This window comes from Papio anubis, chromosome 7, assembly GCF_008728515.1.
Source record: "Papio anubis isolate 15944 chromosome 7, Panubis1.0, whole genome shotgun sequence".
NCBI classification, from domain to species: domain Eukaryota; kingdom Metazoa; phylum Chordata; class Mammalia; order Primates; family Cercopithecidae; genus Papio; species Papio anubis.
In genome coordinates, this window is record NC_044982.1 from 86389903 (window position 1) to 86398349 (window position 8447).

Genomic DNA, 8447 nt, shown 5'->3' on the forward strand with positions numbered 1-8447 from the left:
TTGATGTATTCTGTCTGTATTGTTGCTAATATAACTCAATTGACATGTTTATTTTTTCTGTCTGATTTTTGTAAAACAAACAAATAAATTCCAATATGTAGTATGTACTAAGATATTATACTTTCATTTTTATTTTTTACTCTGATAATTTACACTGCCAATATAAGGAGATTTATACCTATTTTTTAAATTAAAAAATGTTCTCGGACTGGAGGCTCCAGGTTTTTTTCCCCGTTAGCTTTTTTATGACTACTCAATGCAAGACCATTGTTAATTCGCCTATCTATTTTTCTTTACGTTTTAACTGTACTAGGAATCTGAAGCCGTCAACAAAAGCTAGATTTTTCTCCTTTTGCTCACTCCTCACCTGTTAAAGAAAATTTAAAGGAGAGTTTTTTTTTTTTTTTAGTTTGAGACTAGAAATAGAAATTTAATTAGTAATTTGATTTTATATGATAATATAATTATATCTAAGTTTTTTCTTCTTGTTTGAGTATACTTACATTGATTGTCCTACAGTTAAGAAAATAGAAACCATTGGGTAAATTAAGCAGAATTAATACAATGTATTAAATGCTTCTGAATAATTCAAAGACTTACAGGAACATGCATTGGAGGCTGCTACTGGAGCTATTGTGTTCCAGAGCACATTACCCCAGTAATGTGACGTAAGGGCAAAAGGCAAAAAGCCTTGGTGTCATTGCCACTCCATCACCCTCAACACTCTTGAAGGTGGTGAATAGTCACTGGACACAGTTATGGCTGCCACAGTTGCTTTCCCTCACATCTCATCATCATCTTGCTCACCAGCAGCAATTATATCAGTAGATGTCTCTGCCTCACTTGCGCTTTCTAAAGCTCATTTGGTGCATCTAATTGGTGGAATCTACTTTGCATAGAGAAACTTGGCTTAAAAATCAATTTATAGATTTCAAGATTCTTATGCAACAGAAAACATGCTAATAAAGGGTGGATTGGAGGGAGACTCCATCAATCAATCAATATACATTACTTCAATTGTTTTAAATTATAACCCTTTTATTGTAGTGTAAAAGCAAGGTAAAGAAAAATACACAAACATGTTTAGCTTAATGAAATATTATAAGGCAAACACCATTATAATCACATCTCAAGTCACAAAATAGAACTTTGTCAGCCACTCCTGAAGTCCTCATATTTGTTCATCTCCATGACAACTCTCTCCTTCCAAAATTAACCATTACCCTGACTTAATACATTCTTTGCATTTCTTTTCAGTTTCATGAAAAAAAAAAAAATATATATATATATATACACACACACTCAAATATACATCCATCCACACTCAAACTTAGCCTCATCAACTTTGTTTCCTTTTCTTGTAGCCCACAAGTCTCACTATCACTCTCTCTTCCATTTGTGTATAATTTATCTTTTGAAAAGCCTGAGTTATTTACCATGTAGGGTCTCCCAGAGTCTGAGATATGCTGATTGCATGCTCATGGTACTGTTCAACGTGTACTTCTGTCCCTGTATTTTCTGCAAAATGCCTATCCAGTGGCATAATCATATGTAGTTTGATACTTTTTGCAAGACAAATGACAGATGATGTTATATTTTTTCATCGAAAATATCTTGATATCTTGCTGTATCTCTTTTGGGAATGACAGTACTGCTGTTGCTCAAGGCTGCAGCTTATAGTTGATATCTGTAACCATTTTTGTTGGCTGAAGTTTGTTCTCTACTATATTCCTCAGGAAGTCTTGAAGACCCTATTCTCTGAATTTCAGCATGTTAGCAAGTTTCTTTGAAACATAAATGTTTCAAAGTCAATTTTGCTGTAAATTCATTGGCTATTTCTTTATTTTCTTGACTATCTTAAATTGAAAGAATGACTGTATTTTTCTTTGCTCACCCTAGCATACCATACAATTAGAAGTTTGGAACTGATGTTTTAATTTTTGGAGGGAGGTATTGATAACCCTTCTGATATTTATATTAGTAGTCTCTCTAAAGTAATTAAATAGGATTCCATTGCACTCAAGAGATTTTTAAAACATTTAAATTTCTAAATTTCCTTTAAGTATATTAAAATGTACCTAAATAAAATTGTTCTTCAAGAGTAACATGTAATTGAATCATCAACATATTTATTTAACTTTTCCAATTTTTTAAAGAAAGATACCTCACTTGCAGCTCAATTGCTTTTTTAATAAAATAAATTTGAATCCCTATTTGTATCCTGGATACCTTTTGGATCTGTCCTCCTCACCTCACATTTCACACATGGAGGAAAAATTTCTGCACTCATAAGGCAATTATGCTACAAAAAATGAAATGACTTCTTATCTTAAAGGAAAAGAACAAATTATGAATATATTGTGAAGTAGCTCAAATAAGGTTGAGACTAGTCTTTCTGTGTGTCTGTTTCACTTAAAACTCATGTAACATTTACAAAAACACATTAACGTATAGGCCATAATGTCTTGATAAATACCAGAAAATCGATAATTACAGAAGACATTAATCACAATGCGATAAAAATAATAAAATGATAAATAGTCCTTCCTTACCCACCCACTGTCCCCTAAAATAAACCCTATACCTTTGGAAAATAAAAAAAATGCTTTATCCATTAGTCAAAAAGATAATTCAAAAAAATATGTCACTCCTGTAATCCCAGCACTTTGGGAGGCTGAGGTGGACAGATCACAAAGTCACGAGATCGAGATCATCCTAGCCAACATTGTGAAACCCCGTCTCTACTAAAAATACAAAAATCAGTTGTGCATGGTGGTGTGTGCCTGTAATCCCAGCTACTCAGGAGGCTGAGGCAGGAGAATCACTTGAACCAGGGAGTCGGAGGTTGCAGTGAGCCGAGATTATGCCACTGCACTCCAGCCTGGTGGCAGAGCGAAACTCCGTCTCAAAAAAACAAAGAAAAAAAGTTATGGTGCAGTGCATGTTGCTCAGGTGATAGGTGCACCAGGCTCTCACAAATCTCTACTGAATAACTTAGTCATGTAACCAAATACCACCTGTGCCCCAATACCTTATGGAAAAATAAAATTTAAAACTAACATTTTGAACTGAGTAATACAAATAGACTTAATATTAACACTTGTGAAGAAAATGTCTATTCATAAATGTGCAAGTTAAAACATAAGAGAAAACACAGTAAGCTTAGTGTTCTATATATGAAATTAGAAAAAAAAAACTAAATAGGAATAAAGGAAGAGAATGAGAAAAATCATAAATGTAACAGCAGAATATAACGACATTTTCTCCAGCTGTCTTTATGGACGTAGCTTAAGCTTAATGTCAAAACCCTGTGAAGATGCTAGAAGGAAAGTTTTTAGACAATTTTGTTTTTTAATGCAGTACACATATCTGTTAGGATTTGATTAGGAAAGATGAACCACTAAGAGTGACATGTAATGAGGAATTGATTATAAGAATTAGACATTACACAATAATAAGAATCGCTGGAGAACCCTATGGAAGGCTGCTGCTTCTGAAGCTGGTGCACCTGAAGTTGCTTATGGGTTAGTAAGGTAGTGGCTGAAAGAAAAACTAGATATGAAATCTAAAGTTTATCTAGTTGATATTTTCTAATGAACAATCTAGCTGATATTTTCTAGTGACAATTCTAATTTCTTTCTTGGTTTTTAACTATAATTTTTTCAGTTATTTTGTTTTGTGGTGGCTCTAGGGATCACAACCTGCATGCTGATTTATCACAATTTACTTCAGATTAATACTAATTTAGTTCCAGTAAAATATAGAAACTTTGCTTCAGTATATCTTCATTTCCTCCCACTTCTTTGTGCTGATATTGTCACATACATTACATCTCATATTTATAAGTAGAAAATAAAGCTGTATAATTATTTTATACAGTTGATTTTCAAATCAGATTATAGAAGAAAAGAAAAAAGCCTGTTTATATAGGATTTAATATTTACCTACATAGTTAGCTTTACTCGTGTTCTTTAATTATTTATGTCGAATGAGGTTACTCCCTGGTGTCTTTTTATTTCAGCTTGAAGAATTTCCTTTAGTATTCCTTGTAGAGAAGATCTAGTAATTGATTATCATTCTCTTTGAATCCAGGACTATCTTTATTTCACCTTTATTTTTGAAGGATTTTTTTTCATTGCTAATATTTTTCTTTCAGTAATGCTATCTTACTGTTTTTTTTGTTTTGTTTTGTTTTGTTTGTTTTTGTTTTGAGACGGAGTCTCGGCCCGTCAGCTTCAGGCTGGAGTGCAGTGGCGGGATCTCAGCTCTCACTGCAAGCTCCGGGCCCCTGGGTTTACTTCATTCTCCGCCTCAGCCTCCCGAGTAGCCATGAATTACAGGCTCGCCACCTCACCGCTAGTTTTTGTATTTTTAGTAGAGATGGGGTTTCACTGTGTTAGCCAGGATGATCTCATCTCTGACTGCATCCGCCTCGCCTCGCCTCCCAAAGTGCTGGGATTACAGGCTTGAGCCACCGCACCCGGCCTATCTTACTGTTTTTTAACCTCCATTCTTTTCCAGTGAAAAGTCACTTGTTAATTTTAATGAGGTTTCTTTATCCTGATGTGTTGGCTTTCTCTTACTGACCTCACAATTTTCTCTTTGTCTTTCAACAGTTTGAGGATGAGAGTCTATAATAGGTATGGATCTTTTTGTGTTTATCTTCTTTAAAGTTTGTTAAGGTTTTGGGATCTGTAAATTAATGTTCATCAATTTTGGGAGGTCTTGAGGTATGTTTTTCAGGTATCACATGTTTTTCTGCGCCTTTCTCTTTGGTCCTTCTGGGACTTCCATTTTGGTCATTTTGCTATAATTTTATTGTGTCCTGCCAGTTTGTGAAGCTCTGTTTATTATTCTTCATACTTTTTTTTCTTGTTTTTTTTCAGATTTGATAATTTCTATTGATCCATCTTTAGATTTGCTGATTTTTTCTTATGGCACCTAAAATTTGGTATCAAATCCCTCTAGTGAATTTTCATTTCACGTATTTTATTTTTTCTCTTTAGAATCTCTATTGTTTATTTATGAATTATATTTCTTTATTTTCATTCTCTATTTGGTGAATTATTGTTGTTATTCTTTCCTTTAATTATTGTTTTCTGATCCAGTCATATCTCTCTTCTTTTTATTTTTTTTCTAATCTTAAAAATATTTTTATTATAGATTCAGGAGGTACCTGTGGTTGTTTGTTACATAGGTATTACATGTGTAATGGTAGGGTTTGGGCTTCTAGTGTCCCCATCACCTGAATATTGGATATTGTACCCAGTAAGTAATTTTCAAACCTACCCCTGCATTTCCCCATTTGGAATTCTCAGAGTCTGTTTTCCCCGTCTTTCTTCAGTGCCAACTTAAAAGTGAGAACATGCAATATTTTTTATGCTTCTGTGTTACTTAGGATAATGGCCTCCAGCTTCATCCATGTTACTGCAAATGACATTTTATTCTTTTTTTATGGCTATGTAGTAATTCATGGTGTATATATCACATTTTCTTTATCCCATCAGCTGTTGGTAGACACTTAGGCTGGTTCTATGACTTTATTGTTGTAAACAGTGCTTCGGTAAACATATGAATGCAAATATATTTTTGATATAATGATTTCTTTTGGGTAGACAGCTGGTAGTTGGATTGCGGGGTTGAATGGTAGTTTTATTTTTATTTCTTTGAGATATCTCCATATTGTGTTCCACAGAGATTGAAATTACAGTCACACCAACAGTGTATGAGCATTCCCTTTTCTCTGCATCCACACCAGCATCTGTTTTATAACTTTTAATGAAAGCCATTCTGACTAGTGTAAGACGGTATCTCTTGTGGCTTTAATTTGCATTTCTCTGATAATTAGTCATGTTGGGCATTTTTTCATGTGTTTGTTGGCTACTTGTGTTTCTTCTTTGAGAATTGTTTATTCCTGTCTTTTGCCCAGTTTTTGATAAGGTTGTTTGCTTTTTTCTTGTTGAGGTGCTTGAGTTCCTGGTAGATTCTAGATATAAATCTCTGGTTAGAGGCATAATTTGTAAATATCTTTTTCCCATTCTGTAGGTTGTCTGTCTATTCTGTTGATTATTTGTTTTGCTGTGCAGAAGCTTTCTAGTTTGTTTAAGTCCCATTTTCCTATTTTTGTCTTTATTGCAATTGCTTTTGGGGTCTTCATCACAAACTCTTTGCTTAGACCAATGTCCAAAAGAGTTTTTCCAGGTTTTCTTCTAATAATTTTATAGTTTCAGGTCTTACATTTAGGTCTTTAATCCATCTTGGGGTAATTTTTGTATATGGTGAGAGGTAGGGGTCTAGTTTTGTTCTTTCACATATGGCTAGCCAGTTTTCCAAGCACCATTTATTGAATATTTATTGAATAGAGTGTCCTTTCTCCATTGCTTGTCTTTGTTGACTTTACTAAAGAACAACTGGTTACAGGTATGTGACTTTGTTTTTGGGTTCTCTATTCTGTTCTATTGCCTATTTTTGTATCAGTACCATCCTTCTGTAGTTATTATAGTCTCATAGTATAATTTGAAGTCAGACAATGTAATACCTCCAAATTAGAGCTTTTTGCTTAGGATTGCTTTGGCTCTTTGAGATTTTTTTTTTTTTTTTTTTTGTGGTTCCATATGAACTTTAGGACTTTTTTTCTGATTCTGTGAAAAATGACATTGTAGTTTGATAGGAATTGCATTGAATATGTAGATTGCTTTGGGTAATGAGGTCATTTTAATGATAGTTATTCTTCTAATTCATGAGCATGGAATGTTTTTTCATTTTTTTGTGTCATCTTCAATTTCTTTCATCAGTGTTTTGTAGTTCTCTTTGTAGAGATATTTCACCACCTTGATTAAGTATATTTCTAGGCATTTTATTTTTGCATGTGGCCATTGTAAATGTAATTGAGTTGTTAATTTGGTTCTCAGCTTGAAGATTATAGGTGTATAGAAATGGTACTAGTTTTTGTGCATTGATTTTGTATCCTGAGACTCTACTGAAGTTGCTTATCAAGTCTAGGAATCTTCTAGAGGAGTCTTTAGGGTTTTCTAAGCATACAATCATGTCGTCAGCAAACAGAGATAATTTAACTTCCTCTTTTCCAATTTGAATGCCTTTATTTCTTTTTCTTCCCTGATAGCTCTTGAGAGGACTGCCAGTGCTATGTGGAATAAGAGTGTATGTTTATACGCATTAATTCCTTTCTTCTAGGTTTCTAGTTTGTGTGCATAGAGGTGTTCATAGTAGTCTCTTATTATTTTTTGTATGTCTTTGGTGTCAGTTGTAATGTCATTTTTATCATTTCTGATTGTACTATTTGAATTTTCTCTTTTTTTGCTTAGTCTAGTTAGTGGTCTGTCAATTTTGTCTATTCTTTCAAAGAAACAATTTTTTGTTTTACATTGTAATCATTGATTACATTGTATTGTGTTTTGTCTCAATTTCACTTATTTCTGCTTGGATTTCAGGTATATCTTTTCTTCTACTAACTTTGGGTTTGGTTTGTTCTTGTTTTTCTATTTCCTTGAGGTGCAACATTGTATTGTTAACTTGAGATCTTTCCATCTTTTTGATGTAAGCATTTAACACTGTAAAATTTCCTTCTAGTGCTGCCTTTGCTGTATCCCAGAGACTTTAGTATATTGTGTTTGTATTTCATTTATTTTAAAGAATTTTTATAATTTCTGTCATAATTTCATTGTTTACCCAAAAGTTGTTCATGAGCACGTTTTTAGTTTCCATGTACTGGCATAGTTTTGGAGTACTTTTGGTATTAATTTCTAATTTTATTCCAGTGTGGTCCAGAAGGTACTGGATATAATCTCAATTTTTAAAAATTTATTGAGACTTGCATTATGCCTGAGTATATGGTTGATTTTTAACGGTATTCTGTGTGCAGATAAGAGAAATGTATATTCTGCAGTTGTTGAGTAAAATGTTCCGTAGATATCTATTAGGTCCATTTGGTGTATTGTTCAGTTTAAGGCTAGAGTTTCTTTGTTGATTCTCTGCTTCAATGATCTATTTAGTGATTTCATTGGGGTATTAAAGTCCCCCCTATTATTATTGTTATTATTATTATTATTATTTTGAGACAGAGTCTCCCTCTGTCACCCAGGCTGAGTGCAGTGGTGGGATCTTGGCTCACTGCAACTTTCGCCTCCTGGGTTCAAGTGATTTGTATGCCTTAGCCTACTGAGTAGCTGGGATTACAGGTGCACACCACCATGCCCAGCTAGTTTTTTGTATTCTTAGTAGAGATGGGGTTCACCATGTTGGTCAGGCTGGTATCGAACTCCTGGCCTCAAGTGATCCACCCTCCTCAGCTTCCCAAACTCTGGGATTACAGGCATGAGCCACTGCACCTAGCTCCCCACTATTATTTTATTTTATTTTTGAAACAGAGTCTTACTTTGTTGCTCAGACTGGAGTGTAGTGGAATGATCATGGCTCATTGCAGCCTT